Here is an 18,876-nt window from a genome sequence, read left to right as displayed (position 1 = left end):
GGATTTCCAGCACAGCAGCAAGATGGGAGTCAGAGATGTGCTGCTGTGTCCCACTTAAACATGGATGGAGAAACCCAGCAGGACAACAAACATGCCAAAACAGCCATGTATTGTATCTGTTTATTGTTTTACATTCTGACATCCATCCAAAACTCTCATTGTGATCCATCTATCCCCAAATATGGTCTGACTTATTGTTCCAGAGAAAATCAGGAAACTCATTATCTTTAGAGATACAAACCTGCACCTGAACATAAACCCAAAAAAACCCCACATATGATGACATGTACTGGAAGGTAATTTTTGCAAAAAATTGCAATAGATGATTCTTCTCCAATATTCTTGCTTGCTCACAGTCTGTTCATAGGACACCTCAGGTATCTGAACAGAGAAATAGCTCTGCTTCATGCCATCTGCAAAGCCTTAGAGGAAAACCATGGGAAGTGGAGGAATAGGAAAATAAAATTTACAAGGTGTAGCAAGAACATCATAGGAAGTTTTTAAATTAGTCAGACAAATTAAAATGTAAGAGAAACACTGGATGCAGTTTCTCCTTATTTTTACAACTGGCTATAGCTTTAACCTTAGCAATTCAGAGCTTGTACAATGGCATCTGCACAAACAGCTGTAGTTCCCCTGTGTAACAAACACTGGATACAGCAGTGAGTTTGCTTGACCTTCCTTTCACAGTCAGCCTGGTCCAACAAAGGAATGGTTAATGATTTCTGCTAAATGATAGAAAGCTTCAGATACATGGCAATGCAGGATGCTCCTTACTCTCCCTTTGTCCAGGCACACACCTTAAACCTTGCACAATCTAAAATCTAATTTGGGAGCAGGGGTGGTTTGGGGACTGTATGGGAGTAGCAGTGGAGAGAAACCTTCATTTACTCTGCCAGGCTGTGGAGTAGGTCACATGGATTAAATTCTTATTTACATTTACTCTTCTGCAAGTGTTTGTGTTCAAGGAACCCTATACTAAAAGATTGCATGTAATTGGCTTGATCACATCAACCTGAAATGCTGGGAGGCATCCCAGTGTAATAAATTTAATAGTTTGTATAACGGGTAGCACCCAATAGAAGTCCCCAAAACCCAATGAAGTTCTACATTATAGAATTGCTATGTTGCCTATATTTTTTTGGTTTTGTTCCTTTGTTGGGTTTTTTTCACTTGGGTTTTTTTCTGGTGGGTGGTGGTTTTTTTGTTTGGATGGTTGGTTTTGGGGGGTTTTTTGTGGTTTCTTTTTGTTTGTTTGTTTGTTTGTTTGGGGGTTTTTTTTGGTTTTTTTTTTTAGTGTGGAAAAAAGGTAGAACATTTCTGTACTTGATTAAGACCTGTAAGTAGAGATTTAATGCCAAGAGCTGCACTGTGTATTTGGTATTAACCTCTCAGATCACAGCAAGCAGCTTTTGAAGTTGGCTGGGGACTGGAGAACAGTTCTTCATCAGGGGACACTCCACGGCTGCCTCCTTCCGAGGGGAGGCTGAGGGCAGAGGGGCAGTGGGAAGGTCACTCCGTTCTGCCTGCCCCACCATGCAGTAAATATTAACTGGAGATGATTATTGAATACAAAGAGTTCTTACAAGCCTTACAGCTTGTATCTATCTTGTTAGATAACTGAAGAAAAGCAGGGTTAGAAAGATAACTCTGCCAGACGAAATCTCGTCTGTTCCATTCCTAGCTGTGTTGCAAAGAGAATGAAGTGATTTAAGGGCTTTGTCTGATTTAGGGCCTCAGTTTTCCCTCCCCTTCTGGTTCCCAGTAGCCCTGTTCCTGAAACCTGGTTCCCCACAAGAAACAATTGTTTTTTCTCCCTGCTGGCATCAGTGCTTTCCCAGAGGGAGTGCAGGGTGGTGCCACCTCTGCCAGGAGGGGACAATGGAGCAACTCCCTTCAGTCCCACCTGCCAGGTGAAAGGAGTCCTGCACACTCTTCCCCACAGGGCAACACCTGGCTGCTGCAGCTGGACCTGAAAGAGAAAAGGAAGCTTCTGGGGTTTCTATTTCCCTGATTTAATTTCCCTATTAAAACAAAAAAGGGAAATATAAAAGAGAAACGTGTTCAGTAAAAGAGGTTGGAATCAGACCATGGATTTCATACCAGAGCACAGTCTTTCCAAATAGACCTGCAGCTTTATTTTTAGCATTATTAGGTTAAGGGCAAACTGACAAAATTCATATTTTACTGCAGTTTCAATAATGAATGTGCAGGAAAATGGACTTAACTGACAACTCTTTTAATTATATTACTTTAAATGCTGGAACAAATAATCAGAGAAACTATTTATAAGGATCTAGAAGATAAGGAGGAGATGAGTAACAGCCAGCATGGATTTGTCAAGAGCAAATTGTGTCACACCAATGCAATTTCCTTCCCCCACAGGGCAATAGACCTTGCAGACATGGAAGAAGCAGTAGATGTGATGTATCTTGAGCACAGTAAGTTTCCTGACACTGTCTCATATAACATTCTGATAAATAAGAGAAAAATATGTGGATGAGGGGAAACCTCCTAGAAAGTGAGTGCAAAACAGGTTAGAAAACCATTTTGAAGAGAATAATTATTCATGGTTCACTGTCGAGGGCTGCATCAAGGGGGTTCCACAGAGGTCTCTCTCAGCCTGATACCATTCATTGGGAATGACCAGAAGGGATTGTGGGGCTATCAAACTGCACATTGTCTGCTCCAGGAAAGGACTGGTGCTCCAGAACTGGAGAAACAGGATGCAAATCAAGCAAAGCCACTGTTACATTATACAATGACCCAGCAGTAGAAGCTAGGAATAATTGATTTGGTACTACAGCTTTCTAGGTAAGAATCTGTGTTACAGCTAATCAGACGACAAACATGAAAACTGAAGAATATTTTTTTTTCCCTTTACTCAATGTGTGTAAGCCCTCAGGTCATTTCATCCAACTAGGTTTTGGCCACTCAACTTGAAGGAAAATTTAGACTAATTCAGGTCCAAATATGAGCAACAGAAACAACAAGTAATCTGGGCATCTGGCAGACAGAGCTGGGCCTGCACAGCCTAGAGAAAGAAAGATTAAAACACAGCAATGGTCTTTGTAAGTGATCTCTGTAAAGTGTCTCTTCCCTGTGATCACTGTGAAGAGGACAAAGAAACAAATGGTTTATAATTTAGGAAGAGAGTTTGATTTTAAACATTCATAAAAAAAAATCCAGTGTTACAATGGAATAGATTCCTCAGGGATGTTGTGGAGTCTCTGCCACTGAGAGAACATTCACATACAATCTGATGCTGTTCTAGATTAGGAATGGACTAGATGATCTCTAGAGATTTCCTTTCAATCCTCTTTTGTGTAATGGCATGAATTCTATGAATACCATAATCTAGTCATGTTTAATAAATTAAACTTTAAGGGAGGGAAAAAAGTCCCCTAAACCCAGAGCTAGGTCTGAAAACACTTAAATGTAGTAATAGGCCATAAATTTACTTTCCCTCCCTAAGGAGATTTTATTGCCACAAAGACTAACATACCAGAAGTCTCTTCTAATAGTTAAGTAACTACAACACACTGGCAGGTTCTTTGATTCATATTCTAGAAGAAGGAGTTTATGTTTGTAGAAAACAATTGATTGCATCAGAAATACAGGTCAATCTTCTGAGCTTTGAATGTCTCCAAAATGTTTCTAAATCCTCATATGTCTTAAAAGGAAAAACCTAACTCCAGACTAGTCCTGAAGGGCACTTTAAGTTATTTCAGTCCTATTCCTGTGCCCACTGCTTCTCACAATAACATTTAAATACCCTATGACAAAATGAAGGCAGAGGTGATGCAGACAAGTTGCATGTTACCTCATCAGTTAATCAGAGAGCAGCACAAACTGTGCCCATTTTCAGTGTCAGTATTCATATTTTATGTAAAGCAGAAAGTACTTTATCTATAAGCTGATGGAAGGGACCCTGAGGGGTTTCCTTTCTGTATCATGAGTACAACAGAGAGAGGAAGAAAAACTTTCTAATTAAAATCTTCCTACGAAAGTGTGGTTTCAAGGAAAAGAATAATTATTGCTGTAGAATGTCACACCAGTAAAGCAATTCAAGTTATCAACAAGGGTTTTAATTTTCTTTTTGCATCACTGAGCAGATTCCATAATACAGTTTCATATAAATGCCTGGGTTTCATTCTTCTTCACTTGGGTTCACTTGGTGTTTTAGGGAATGAGTCCTCTTGCTCATTTTGATGAGCAAAACCTGGTGGAGGGAAATAAAAGCCACCAACTACTTTCTGTCTGGAGTGGAACTAAGCTATTCATTCGAGTTTGAGCTTCAGAGAAAGTAAGGTCTGAATGAACAGCCTTTGTCAAAGCCTGTACCCCAGCAGCTCATGGGGTTCACACCAGCCACTTTGGTTCAGAGCAGCCCCAAGGGGACAATGCAAGCCCTGTTTTGCTGCCACAGGGTATAAAGTGGTATCCAATAATGAATCCAAATATTTCCCTTCTGAACTCAGCCCAAAACACTTTAAAAGTTTTCTAATATAAAATAATATACCATGAAGTGGAAATCTTTATGATATTTTGTCATTTTAAGCTGTGGTAATATATTTTCCCTGGGAAAATATAACTCTGCACTCATTGTGTGCTTTTTTGTTTTCTGTTTAATCTGTGATGCATATCTGAAAGGAATTTTTGCCTGTAATTCTATAAAATTTACTCTAAATCACTGCTTATGCTCTGCTGATCACAACTCTGGTTTAAGGACTGGCTCTTATTTTTCAATCTTCTCTTCACTGCCCTTTTGCTCTATCAGAATATGAGGACTAAAAGGGAAAAATTTTGCACATTTAACACTTTGCTTCCCGTGGACTGTGGGCTCTTGTTATCTTACACGGGCAAACAGGAGATCATGCTGCTGGAATGGCAGATGTAGTAAATCTAATGGATAGAAAGACATGCATGGATTGATATTTTTGCTCTCTATATTGTTTTAGAGTTATCTGCTATGTTTCAGATGTGACAGTTATGGCAAAAGAAGAACAAGGACAAGGGATAACAGTTTGAAACTAAAAGAGAGCAGATTTAGATAAGGTATTAGGTAGAATTTCTTTCCTGTGATGGTAATGAAACACTGGAGGAGGTTGCCCAGAGAAGTTGTGGATGCTCCAACTCTGGAAGAATTCAAGACAGGTTGGATGGGGCCCTGAGAAACTTGGTTTGGTGGAAAGTGTCCCTGTCCATGGCAAGGGTGTTGGAATGAGATGATTTTTAAGGTCCCCTTCATCACAAGCCATTCTGTGATTCTAGGAAGCAGGAGGCTTGGTCCTCAGCCAGAGTACATTTATTTAACTGTGAAATCCTGAGTTATGGTTCACACACCTTTATGCCAGGCCAGACTTAGTCATGGCTCTAGACCATAACCTTTGGCCATTGCACTCCACTGGTCACTGGTTTTAATGGGTGTTTAAAAATTAGACTGATTGAAGAAGCCTCATGTCATTTAATTCAGCTTCGGCAGGAAATGGCTTCACTTGTTTTCAGCCCAAATGAAGTCTGAATTCATTTCCAAAAGTGATTTTAAAGCCAAAAGTATGACAATTGCATCAAGGCCAAATTGGGCCCTGCACTTACAATCACTCAGCATCTTCCCAGGTGCAAAAGTATAGAATCACATCAGCTGCTAAGAGAATGGTGTTCCTTGTCTGAGTTTACAGTCAGTGGAAGCTACCTCTGTTGGGATATTTTAAAAGCTCAAAAATCATAGGGAAAATCCTTGCTTCATCTGTGCTTGAATAAGGTGAAGGTAGGGAAGCAATGTTTAAAGGATGTCACAGAGGAAGTGACTGGACTTGTAGCTCCTCTGTGTCCAACAACAGAGCCCCTACAGAGGCTGCAGCCCTTGCAAGGTGAAGGAAAGAAAGCAAAGGTAAAAACTGATGAGGAAAGCAATGTCAGAAAGAGGTGTGAGCTTTAAGCAGGACATCCAGTGGTCTGAGTTAATGCCTGGGATCTCCTCTCTACGTGGGACAAGAACAAACCAGATGTCTGAAGTACCCAGCCAGAAGCAAACTAAGAATATCTGGAGTTCCTCTGCCTTGGAAGTAAACATGAATACATAAAACAGAGCACAGCTATTTGTAGGAAATCAAAAGTAAATGAAACAAGATGAGCTTCCATGAAATAGCAAGAAAACAAAGACAAAGCAAACAAACAGGAATGTAAGGAAAGCACAGTCAGTATTTGGAATAGGGTCATTAACCATGCTTTGTACTTCTGAATGCCCTTTATTTGCTGGCCTCAGAGTCTGCAAACATTAAGGATTTGTCTAGAGAGGCTGTGGTGGTAGATGATTTATTTATTCTGCTGCCCCTTTTGTCTCTGCTTATCCTTCTGCAGTGTCAAGTCTATTTACACTCTTTATGGGTGCAGTGTGCTGTGGCATGTGTGTACAGATGTGGAATCAAAGCAGGACTGTTCCAGAGCAGCCCCATCCACAAGCAAACGTGCTCTGTCTGCACAGCTCACACAGGGAGCCCCCACAGCCAGCACTGGCCCTGTGCACACCCCACAGACCCAGCAAGGACACACCCCAGGTGCTCAGCACCACCAGCACCAACTCCTGCTCCACCCAGGGGCCACCAAGAGCATTCCTCTGGAGCATCCACTGAGCTGCATGAGGAGTCAGGAAAGATCTGCCTAAATCCCTGCCAATGGAAGCTAGCAAGTTCTGTAAGCCTTTGGGTCTTTTGAAAAGTCTGTGCTTGGTGCCTGACATTGTGGCTTTGATACGGCTGGGATACACACCTGGGGAGTTCTAGCTTTTACTTCCCCATTTTTAAAGAAAGATATTATTAAATAACACCTGAGCATTAGGTGTTACCACAAGGATTATTTGTACAAAACAGTGATCTAGAAAAGAACAATTTTTAAGTGATATCAAAAAAATCCTGCTTCTTTTGTGTTGACTCTTTTTTTTTCTCCTTTTGTGATGAGTTTTTTATCTGTGAGAAGTGCTTGGAAGTCCTGTTTTCTTAAAACAAAGGTGGAGGAAATCAAGTGTTGCTGTAGTGGTGCAGTCAATTCCAACACATTGCAAAAGCCTTGTCACTTTACATTTTACACACACTGGTGAGACTCACACAGGTTGAGAGATCTGTGCCTGAATGGCTTCATGGTGATAAGAGGGTCACACATGAAAGTAGGCAGCATGTTCTCCCAGGAGATAATCAGGATTTTCTTCCTGAAACAGTGGATCTCTCTGCTTAACAGCCCTTCACATGGAGGAAAGGCCAGGGAACATTCTTTAGATTTGATTGTTGTGAGAGCTCAGAAAAATTGTGGGGTCTAGGAGACTGGGTGCCTGGGAACCAGTGCTTAGAGTTTCCAATCTGCTACTACCTTTATATTTGTGCTTTCTCTCCTAAACTGATGGATTCATTATGCAGCAACACCTGCACAGGCATTTTGCAGCTGCCATGGCAGAAAATGTACATATATTACATTGTCACTGAACTAACTGAGCTGCACTTACTGCTCCCTTCCCACACAGGGGAAGACAACAGACCTGTTTTGCCCAGCACGTTTCTTACACAGAGATGGGGCTTTGTTAATAAGCCCAGCCCAGTATTTTAACAACTGTGAGGTGAAGGGTGGAAGCAGTAATATGCCTTAAGGTCATGTGGCACACGGTCATATTTTAATTACCACTGCCTGAGGCTCTCTCCACAGGTATGTTTCCTTCCTGCATAAAACATGAAGCTGGGAGTGATTTCAGAACACACTGTCAAATAGTCTGTGACTCCAACAGGATGTACACTGTATCAGACTTTAATCCAAGGGCAAATTTTATTTCAGTGTTTTATCTTGAAGGCTCAGAGAGGCAAGAGAAAGAAACACTTTTCTATTGGTAAACTAATAATGTTTAGTAACACAAAATATATCATATGTTCTAGAGATCTTTCATTTCCTTAATAAATACCCAAGCACAGCAAGCTCTCAACACCAATATCCTTTCAATAAAGGGTAACCTTATATGGTCACTACATGATACATGATTTATAAGATGTCATGTTAAAGTAAACTCAAACTCACCAAACACACTAAGGAAAGGAAATGGTTGTCTGGCTCCATATGGTGTTTTCATGTTTCTATTGAAACCAGACTATTCAAACACTGTGGATACCAGCACAGGTTTTAGCTCTAAAGGCAGGATAAAGAGAGTCTTATCCATACCATCTGTATCAATAGCATAAAAATTGCTGGCAACACATGAATGTGGTTAAAACATTTAGGGTCATCTTACTGCTGGGGATTAAAAGACATTGCTCCCACAGACTGGTTTGCTCAAAGAGCTATCATGAAAGTGAATCACTGAAACCCTTTGCTAGCCAAATATCACAGAAAAATAGAAGAGAGATAGTTGAACTGAAAAGACCATTTCTTTTGATCCAACCTCCTTTAAAGTAGGATGTAGCATTGCAGAAGTTGAAACCTAATCCTCACTATAATGCTTGAAACTTAAATCCAAGGTCCAGATTTTTGTCAAGTCACACTATTCTGACTAAAGATCTTGTCATGCCTCTGCAAACATCTTCAATCTACAGATTTATCCCGCACCTTAAATTAATAAAAACATTCCTCATTTTTTATGGATGACCATAAAGAGAAATCTAGGCCACTGGAATAATTTTTCACCAGCTGCTCCCCCATTCTCCCTCCCAGGTGGACCCTAGAAAACACACTCCTACAACAGGCTACTCCAAGGACTCCCAAGCTCAGCCCCTGCCAGGCTCCACCCAGACACCAGCAAAAGAAGCCTGATGTAAACAGAAGGTACCTGAATTATAATTTTCCTTCCCTACAGAGGGCAACCCTTCCCCACTTCAGTGAGCGAGGGGCTGCCACACATCTCAGTTCAGGCCCAGGGAAACACTGCATCCCTCAGCATAATGAAGTCAAAGAGGGGAGCAGGTTTCAATGTGTGTCACAGCAGGTCAGTGCACTCACTCAGTAGTGAGCTCCACAAAGCTCACAGAGCTGTCCTTTAGTTATTTTTAAATCCACTGCCAAACCATACTGCTGTAAAGCCCAGCTGATCTGAGAACCTGCAATAAACTCAGTGATGTAGAAGACCTCACAGGTTTTGTAGGGGAGGGCACATCCCCTGCATTTACAAGATGCTCTTCTCACTGCACCTTACCTACTTAACTACCTTAATGCTTTGAAGCATTTCACTCTGCTTGGATTTTAATGTATTTACCACGTACTTTTGACTTGACAAGAGTTTTGGTTCATTCACTTCTATGGTCATTAGCTTTATGCATCTACCTCTATTTCTCCTTTATTAACACAAGTGCCTTCAAGAACTTGCGCTGATGAGAATGGCAAAGACTCAGAAAACACTCTCAGTTCTTTGAACCTCACTCACATCATATTACAAGGCTAATAGTGCCACAGCTCCACTTCAATTTGTGATAATACAACCTCTGGAGCCAGTAGTACTTAATGACTTAAACACCTCACCTCCCTCTGCTCTCCCTCTGTTACAGCACACAGCAGCTTTACTTTGGGTTACAAACACCATTCATGGGTTTTGTGCATAATGGTCCAAATGGTTTCTACTTAACTTTTTATGTACAGGAGCCAATCCCTGCACTGTCAGAGCTACCAGTGGAGCCCAGGGGGTAAAAAACTTGCCCTTTACAGGACACAGGCATGAGAGCTGAGTGTGCATTGGTACCTGAGGGACTGAGGAACAACTTCCTGACTGCAGCAGGAACAGTTCACAGCTGCTTTCTTCTCAGGTTGAGGAACTTTCATCCTGCTCCTACAAATTTCCTGGGCTGTAATTTTGAGGTTTCATGTGGGAAGCCACCAGGGAAGATGAGGCCCTTCATTTTCCTGATGGTGATTTATGTAAAAGGATGTACCAGGAAGAAGGGCATGTCCTGCTCAATCTCCAGCACAATTTCTCAGGTCATTACTGGACAGGGGGAAGGCATGGGCTGCCCAGAGGAGCTGTGGATGCCCTATCCCTGCAGGTGTTTGAGGCAAGGTAGAATGAAGATTTGAGCAACCTGGTTTGGTGAAAGGTGCCCCTGCCCATGGCAGCAGGGATTGGAACTAGATGATCACTGAGGTGCACTCCAACCCAATCCATTCTGTGATTATGAGTTAGCTGTTCCATGGGCTGACTAACAGGCATGGGCATTTTAGCTGGGCTTTTTTTTTCCCCCACAGGATATTGGTTATGGCTGTTTGCTGCTTTGGAGTGATTTTGTCTATGGGCTGTTCCTGCAAGAGCACTTGGGGCAGGGGAGTTTCTTGTAAAAACAAGTTGCATAAATGACAACAAAAATTTCTACTTGCTGCTGACATGGGGCCCTTTATCTTTTGTTCATGACTGAAACTGAGTGTAGTGTGAGCTCCACTTGCAACTGTGCTCACCCACCCAGGATTTAAGTTACTCTAATACATTTCAGCACAAATTCACATGTTCAAGTGAACTTCAGGCCAATTTCACTGTAGTGACACAGAAATAAAGTGACTGAAGCATCTGCCAAGAGTCTCAAGCACAGGGCAGCAGTATGCACAAGCATTTGAAAGACTTTTAAAGAAGAGTATTCTTCCTTAGGTTATTATCTTGCCATTTACTATGCTGGAACCAAGATTAAAATGCTTTAGTGTTTACTGAGGCAGCATATATGGGATCTAACAGCATGTTATTTTGTGCACACTGTTTAACATTCTTTATTGCTCCAACTCATAAGGTTTATTTGAAATCAGTGGAGGAATTCATCCCATCCACCATTTACTCAGCCATTATCAGCTACTGCAAAAGTGCCGTGTGGAGAATAAACACCAGTTATTTATGAGCTTTTGCAAGCATGCAAACTCCTGATAGAAAATTATGTTTTTGAGATCCATTATTATTTATGGCATCTGTGTGTCACTGTATGCAGTTCTGCTCTGTATGGAGGTTGCTTCTGGAAAGAACAATGGCTACCTGCTTTTATTTGACTTTCAAGATGGTTTATGCTTGATTCCAGCCTCCCTTTCTCCCTCTCTCACACTCCCACCCAAGAAAAAGTCCTTCTTCTTTTGCTGGTGGCTACAGTGAGTGTGGAGCTGATGGAGAAGGAAACTGCACCTCGTGTTTTCATCAAACCTTAGTCAAGTCGATGGGAAGTTTTCCTGTCAGAGGGGAAGACTGATGATGGAATAGTTTTCCCAAAAGCCAAGAAATTTCCCAGATGGAACCTCCATAAAATGTGAGGCAGGCATTGGTCGGGAATCATTAGATGGCAGGCACATGGATGTGGGAGTGCCATTCACTAGCTCATGAGCCACTTCACGTGGGAGCATCGTTTGGCTCAGTTTGAGTCCCAGACCAGTGCCCACCTACAGGCAATTCCTGACTGTCAGCTGAGTGAGGAAACTCCTCTGAATTCTCCAGCTAAATACAGGAGAGTGCTCTGTGTTTTTCCAAGATTTCCCCTTATTCCACATGTTTTGTTTATGTTTGATGCATTAACACAATTTCCATTCTCCTCCTCCACCTTTGTGAAATTTTTCCTGGTCTTGTTGCTGAGCTAGAGACAGGGGTGCATGTAATGACTGTGGTTGCTTCAGATGAGCAATTGCATTGGAAATGTTTAGTGCAGCTTCATGTTTCATCTTCCCAGAACCTTGGTGACACTTTGTCTGGAATACCTGCTTTGCACCACGTCTCTGAGTGTGTATTCCCAGGTTTGATTGGCTGAGCTCTCGGAGGAAATAAATGCCAAGAGCTATGTACCTTTGCTAACTAGCATTCTTATGCTGGTTTTGCATAAGCAAGCAGCACCTTTCATCCTATAATATATTTAAAATATCTTTTAGACAAAGCCCAATCTGATGAGGCTGATGCTGCAGCAGCAGGGAGTGTGCATGGTACATTGGGCTTTAGAATAATGGTTTAGATCTCGCTACAGCATGTAGCACACATAAGCTTTGAAGCATAAAAATCATAAATGATTAACCTACTTGATTTCACATAAATGATAGAAATATGCTCTCCATGGTTTATTTTACTGTCTAAAAACAAAAGCATTGTGTGACCATGTGATGCTGTCTTTTTATGGTCTTTAGCAGTTCTAGTCCATTTTGTTTTAACTGCCAATTTTTCACTGTATTAATTGCTAATTATTATATATTTGTATACATGACACTTCAATTATCATAATGTGATCATAACTGTTTGGATAGAATATTGTCTCATCTCCATGAGCTATTTCCTCTACAAGCTAGGCAGCCTTACAGAAATTGCAGGCAAACATTTTTCTTTCTTATTTTTATTAAAAATATTTTTCAAATAAGAAAGAATCTTACTAAAACATCCAGCTTGCAAGAAAACATGAAGAGTCTTTGTAATAAAAACTAATCCAGCATTTGTTAACTTTTTTAATAAGCAGAATTTGAACTCAAAATTTGAGGGAAGATCTGATACTTTGAAAAGAAAAAATGTTAATGCATATCAATACAGACATTTCCATTATTGTTTAAAAGACCCAACAACACTTCCCAAGAGCTTCTCTGAGATCTACAGCTATCTTAAAAAAAAAAAAAACAAACACAGAATACATTTTTATATTTACCTATAATAAAATTAGGGTCATTACCTCATCTTCTTTCCAGGGGAGAAAAGCAGGTGGAACTTGCTTAAAGAGAGCTGAGACAACCAGCAGACTCTGGAGACAACCCAAAAACACATCCCCAGTGTCACATGCACTTGAGCCCATCCAGAGAAGTTATGGCAGTGCCACCTTCTAAGCACGTTCAGTCCTGCATTGATATACCTGAGCCTCGTCTGGAGGCATGATCTAAAATATGCATCTCTCCTGAAAAACTAAGAGGCAAAGATAAATTCCCCCACTTTGTTTGAAATGCTGTTTTCTTGACCTCTGGGATATAGAAAGATTTATATAAATAGAATTTCTCTTTCTGCTTGCTTCCCTGTCCTGGAGAAATATGTATAAATAAGAGATCAAAGATCCTGTACAAACATTTACTATGAAGCTGACAGGCTGCAAAAGCAGATCTTCTTCCTCTGTGTCTCAGAGAACAATGACTCAGTAAACCCCTGGGACTTTGCAGAGCTGCTTCCTCCCCTAGACTATACCCTGTGAGGTTGGCCTTTTTTAATTTAATTTCCTTTCAGTGGTGCCTTTGAAAATGTAAATAAGTCAGAATGATTAGGTGTTAAATGGTTTATATTAGATGCAGTGAGATATTTCTGCAGCCTATTTGGAATTACATGGTGCTGTCTCTGCCCTGATCTTGTCCTTCTGGAGGCTGCTGAGCTCCCAAGTAGCAGGAAAGATGGAGGACTTGCAAACCTCAGCTTTGGCCACCACCTCAAAAGCCCCCAAAAACTTTTGTTTGTTTTCTTTTTTTCAGTTAAGATCCTATCAGATAACATGGCATTTGCTCCTTTATCCTTATTTTGTTTTGTTTGAATGTCTCATCAGTTACCTCCCATCATCCCAGCTCGCCCTGCAGATTCCACTGAGCAAATAAGGTCCAGCAGGAAGATATTGATGGCTTTATCAGTATGAAATACTCACAATGCATCACCTGCATGCTTAGGAGTGTAATGCTGACAATAAATATGATAATAGTTGTCACACATCAGTGAGAGAAATGTTGTGCTTCCAAAGCACTGAATAAATTGCATTTTCCTTTATTTATTCAGTGCAATAGATGGCACAAAGATGGTAGAACCAACCAACCATTTTGACATGTTTACAAGGCTTTTAAATCATGAAATGGATTATTGCGGTGCTGAAAGTATTTGGCAAATGCATTTTATGCACAGCACATTCTGCTTGAAGAGGCAGGTTTTTAATTTACATTCGCTAGAAACACCCCTGACAAGGAAGGATTGTGTGTCAAAGACACCCTTAGTAACAAACACAGTAACCTGCACTGGTGCCTCTGATCTGCCTCCCACACAACAGAGAGAAGACCTGAGAGTCAGAAGAAATATGCAGATGCCCATCAATCACCTTGCTGGCTGTAGCCTGGTTTAAACTCAATCCACAACAAAGTCCAAGCACAGCCAAGCTGTTTCTCTTCAGTGGGTTCACAAATACACCCAAAGTTGTGTTTAGATCCATAGATCCCAACTAATGAACTTCTTTAGTGGTCCTTTGTCAATTCCAAAATCTGGGTTTAATAAAACAAATCCATACCCACTTGAGCCTAATGTAACAAAGTGCTAGATATTTCCTGCAACAAGTTCCAGACTTGTTTAATTCCCCACTCAGTCTCAGGTATAACCAATAAGGATAAAATCAGGCCTTCATGACTGAGGAATGATTGCAAAAGTCCCATGGACCAAGCCCATCCTTCTTAGGGCATACATTTTATCTCACCAAACTTGAACTGTCTGAAAGTGAAGTTTTACTAAGAAAATCGTCCATGCTCCTTGCAAAGAAAGGAAACAGGTTTGTGCAGGAGGGGAATCAATGCTCTGATGAGCAGACTTTAAAGAAAAGTGTTTTCCTTCAGCCATTTGTTTTATCCCTTCCACTTCTGTATCCAGTTATCCAGATCTTCAGCAGCTGTAAGCCAAACCCATTTCAGCTGATTTAGAGCAGCTGATGGTCTGGTTAAAACTTCTAAATCAGCATTTTGGCTTCAATTAACCCTGGCTGTCCCAAACATGGTGTTCAAACATGGCAGCAGTTAACAGAAATGTGAATTATTTAAGGAATTAAGAAGCAGAACACAAACCTGGTAAGAAATAAAGGGTACATTGTAGGCTGTTTGAAGCCTTGTTTTTCATTTAGATTATAGTTACAGGCTAAATAAGCATGGCATTCTGCCAACAGAAGAGCTGTGGCTTTACAAAACTGTGTTGGTTTTATATAGAACAAAAACTCAAAAATGTCAGAGCACCTTGTAAATAATAAGAATAATAATAATAAGGGGAAATAATAAGATCAAAACAAAATGGAATAAATAAAACTCCTTATAAAATGAACCAAGAGAAATGGAATATTACAGATAGGTCAAAAAATTAGGAAAAATAGCTAGTTCTTTGTTCCCTAGCACCAGATATTAACATGCACATATCTAATGTTCTCTAAGTTTAGACATGGTACTGTTCCCATTGAATTAAGCATGTATACATTATTAACATACATCAAACTACATTAAACTAACATGAATGGTTTGCTTTTAAATCCACAAATGCCTGGCAGTAATGTATCCTCACATCAAGAAAATAAGTGATCAGAAACCTTGCCACAAGTTTCTATTTCTGCTGGGTAGTGTTACATCCTCCAGATGATTTCAGGGCACATTAAAACGAATTTCTCCTCTAAATGTCTGTGGGATTTTGTGTATTTGTTTGGCCTTGGGCTTCAGGGAAAGGAGAAACAGCACCATGAGAACTACTTGGGGCAATCTTAGAAACCATAGGCCAATGGCAGGACAGAGAAAAACAGCCCTGAGCAGGGCCAGGGGCTGCTGAAGATTTTTCTTCCCCCAGCTCTTTATGCAGCAGAGCAGATCACATTTAGAAACCCAGAGTCAGTGCAGTCTGTGTGCTCTGGTGCCTGTGCACAGAGCCCTTGTGCTAAATGGTCTCAGGAGAGCATTATTTGTGTGTGCACTGTGTATCCATTCAAGTTCCAGCTTTACTGGGCTGCATGAAGGCACATGGAGCAATTTTCTCCTCCCATCCCTTTTCTCCACGAATATTCCATATCAGCACCACTTCCTGCACTGTCCCTTTCACAGCAGAAGAGACTGGGCACTCCATGGCTGTACCCTGGCCCAGCCCTGCTTTATAAATCATTCTGAGGTATCCTTTGGTTGCTGTGAAGACACAGGTACCCATGCTCTGTTCCTGGACCTCTCCTCATCATTTGGTTGCATTTGGTACAAGCCAGACACTGTTTAGTGCTGCCCTGCCTGCCAGGCTGCAGACTGTGGGTCATTATCTTTCTTTAGCCCAATCAGTACTGATCACAAACAGAAAAAACTTCCTTCCATTACAAGAAAAAATGTACTAGAGTAAATTTACAGGAGTGTTCTGATGAGGGCCTTTTTTTCATCTTTAATGTAGGGTGTAACAAAGTTCCAGAAGTTCAATAAACATGTAGAAAAATCTTCTAAAACAATGTCATAAATTACTGAATTACTTTAATCTGATTTCTATAAGAATGAAGGCTTATTTGATTATGTCATCTCTATGTGTGTGTAAGATTTTGTCTTTTCCTCACATTGAGCCTATCAGACTAAAAATTTGAGCAAATTTGCCTAAGGGTAAGGACTTCAAGAATGTTCTTTCACAGGTATGATGAGAAAAGGCAGACAGATAAAGAAAGATCCCTTTCATGCATTCACTGAAGAAATGACAGAAATAATAGTTAAATTTCTACTAAACTGTAGAGAATACTGACGTGAAAACAGCTTTTGGTATTTTGCTATAACAAAGGATTTTTCTCTAGGTGATCATCTGAAAAACAGCAGAGAATCCATCATAAAGCTGCAGGAAACCATGCTTTATCACTTCTTCTCAAGAAACTGCTTATTGCCTGCTCAGAGAAATGGCAGAAATAAAGGATTCCAGCAAAATAATACATTCCTTATACTAATTTAGAATATTGCACAAGGGAATTATTTTGCAAGTTTCCATCTACTGAAACAATAGCGCAGTTGGAAAATACAAAAGCCACAAGCTTCTATTCACAAACTGCTCTTTAGCTTTAGTGTTGGCTCGCAGTATCCAAATGTAAAGCTTACCATAGCCCCCCTTGGTGCAAACTAGCACAGCTTCAAGAAAATTGGTATAAATCCACTTGATTGTATTAGGCAAAGGCCTTTAGGTTGAGATATTTTGTAAGAAATCCATGGAACAGTATGAGCAGAAGATTCCTGACCTGCTGGAACTCAGTATTAATGACTTCATTTGATTTAAAAGTTATGATTAAAAAACTAAGAACACCCACCTTAAAAATGAGAACAGGAAGAAAATAAAAAAACAAAAAAACAAATAAGAGAATGCCACATTGTGGCAAAATGAGCAAAGGTTTTGCATTCTGCTTCTCCTAGTATCTCCCTAGAAGGAGATCAGTGTTCTAAACCTTAGTTTCTCCTCCACAGCTTCTTGGAGCAACTGAGAATAAACTCCTTATGTACATTTCTCCAAGGTTTGATTCAACATAGATGCTGAGTTTTCCATTTTAAATCTTCTTCCCCCTTGGACACATTTTTCTTTCCCTTGCCTTCTGTGTTATACCTTGAAGAATTCATTCCTTTCTATGAGAACCATTAAACTTTCCCCTCAGCTGCCTACCCAGGCTAAAGAGATGGCAGCAGCCACCTGAGGCAGTCTGGTGCTGCCACAGGAAGGAAGTTGGGGAAGATGTCTTGAGGTTCCTTTTTGATTCACATTTCTGTCATTTCCACCATCTTTCTCGGTGCTGATTTCTTTTATTTGGCCATAGATTACATGATCCCAAATTCAGCAACACTCTTCTGTATATGTCCATCCTGCCTAGAAAAGTAGTCAGGAATTACATTGGTTCCCACTGGAATGACTTCTTGAGCATCTTACTAAAGATTTTTGTCTGAGTTCTGCCTTTTCCCCCTGTTCCTTCAGAGTGACTCTCATACCAGTCACAGTCTGCACGTCTGACCTTCCGGATGATCTTGTTCCCAGTCACTCTCCAGCTCCTCCTATTCCTCAGATCTCCTCCCTTCATTGTTTACATTGCAGGATTGTTTATTGATCCCCTGAACTGCTCCAGCTGTGTTCTCACTGCCCAGATCCAGCTGATCCCACACTCAGAGCCTACAGATCAGGGATTCATGCACTCCAGCTGGTGCACCTCTACCAAGCTCACCTTCCAGCTGTGTCCTCTTCCGCTGCTCCTGACAACAGCTCTGGTCATTGGTGCCCAAGAGAAAAAGGGAACTTCAACCCACATGTGAGCAAACAGTAGGAAGGCCAGGAAAGGGGCAGTAAAAGACTGAGGACCAAAAACTGAGTACTGGGGTCCAGGTTCCCCTGTAAGTGGAACAAGGAGCAGCTCCATAGACCTCCCCTGTCTACAGCAATGGGTGGAAATGATTCACGTGCACATAAGTTCCAAACTGACAATTTAAATTGAAGATCTCTCAATGAGACATATATACCAAGAAAACAGGTAGGTTCTTTTAAAGAAGATCTTGAAGGATCTTTTCTGGGTTTTTTTGTTGTTTTTTTTCTTTCCAAAAAATTTAACATGATAGGAACTCAAATAATAAATAGTACCACTGTCCTGCAAGATTACATTATGTCAGTGAAGTTTTTGTGGCTTGTTTTGGGACACAAGGAAATAAGGTTTATGTTTCAAAAGGTAGGAAGGGGAAGGGCACTATTGATTACTGTTATAATAATGAGACTTCTGCTTGCAGATTTAATCTGTTTGTGCTACACAACAAAGACTTACTGAAGAAGAGCCTATGTCTGGCATGAATCCAAGGACACCAAACTGGCTCTAGGGAAGACTGAAATCTGGAAATAATTTTCAGAATTTTAGCCTTGATTTTACTGCACCTGTGGGTTTAGGTTAAATAATTATAATTAGATTTTTTTTACTGTGTGGTATGTTTGTTTTTCATTAATATGAGAACAATTGGTGATCTTTATTGCGAGCAAAATTGGGCTCCTAATAGCAAAACAGCAGGAAGGTGATAACATGTTGCACTAAGCAACTGATTTACCCTTCTTCATGCAGGCCAATTTATTGTAATTAAAAGTTGCCACTTCAGCACAAGGGTCAAAGACTGGGGCTTGTATAATCATTTTCTAAAGAAACACTGAAGAGACAGAAGAATAACATCTCTGCTCCCACCGTTATTTGTTCTGCTTTG

The sequence above is a fragment of the Haemorhous mexicanus genome, chromosome 6 (assembly GCF_027477595.1).
Source record: "Haemorhous mexicanus isolate bHaeMex1 chromosome 6, bHaeMex1.pri, whole genome shotgun sequence".
NCBI lineage: Eukaryota > Metazoa > Chordata > Aves > Passeriformes > Fringillidae > Haemorhous > Haemorhous mexicanus.
The sequence above is the reverse complement of the archived record's forward strand: the minus strand, read 5'-3'. Positions refer to the sequence as shown.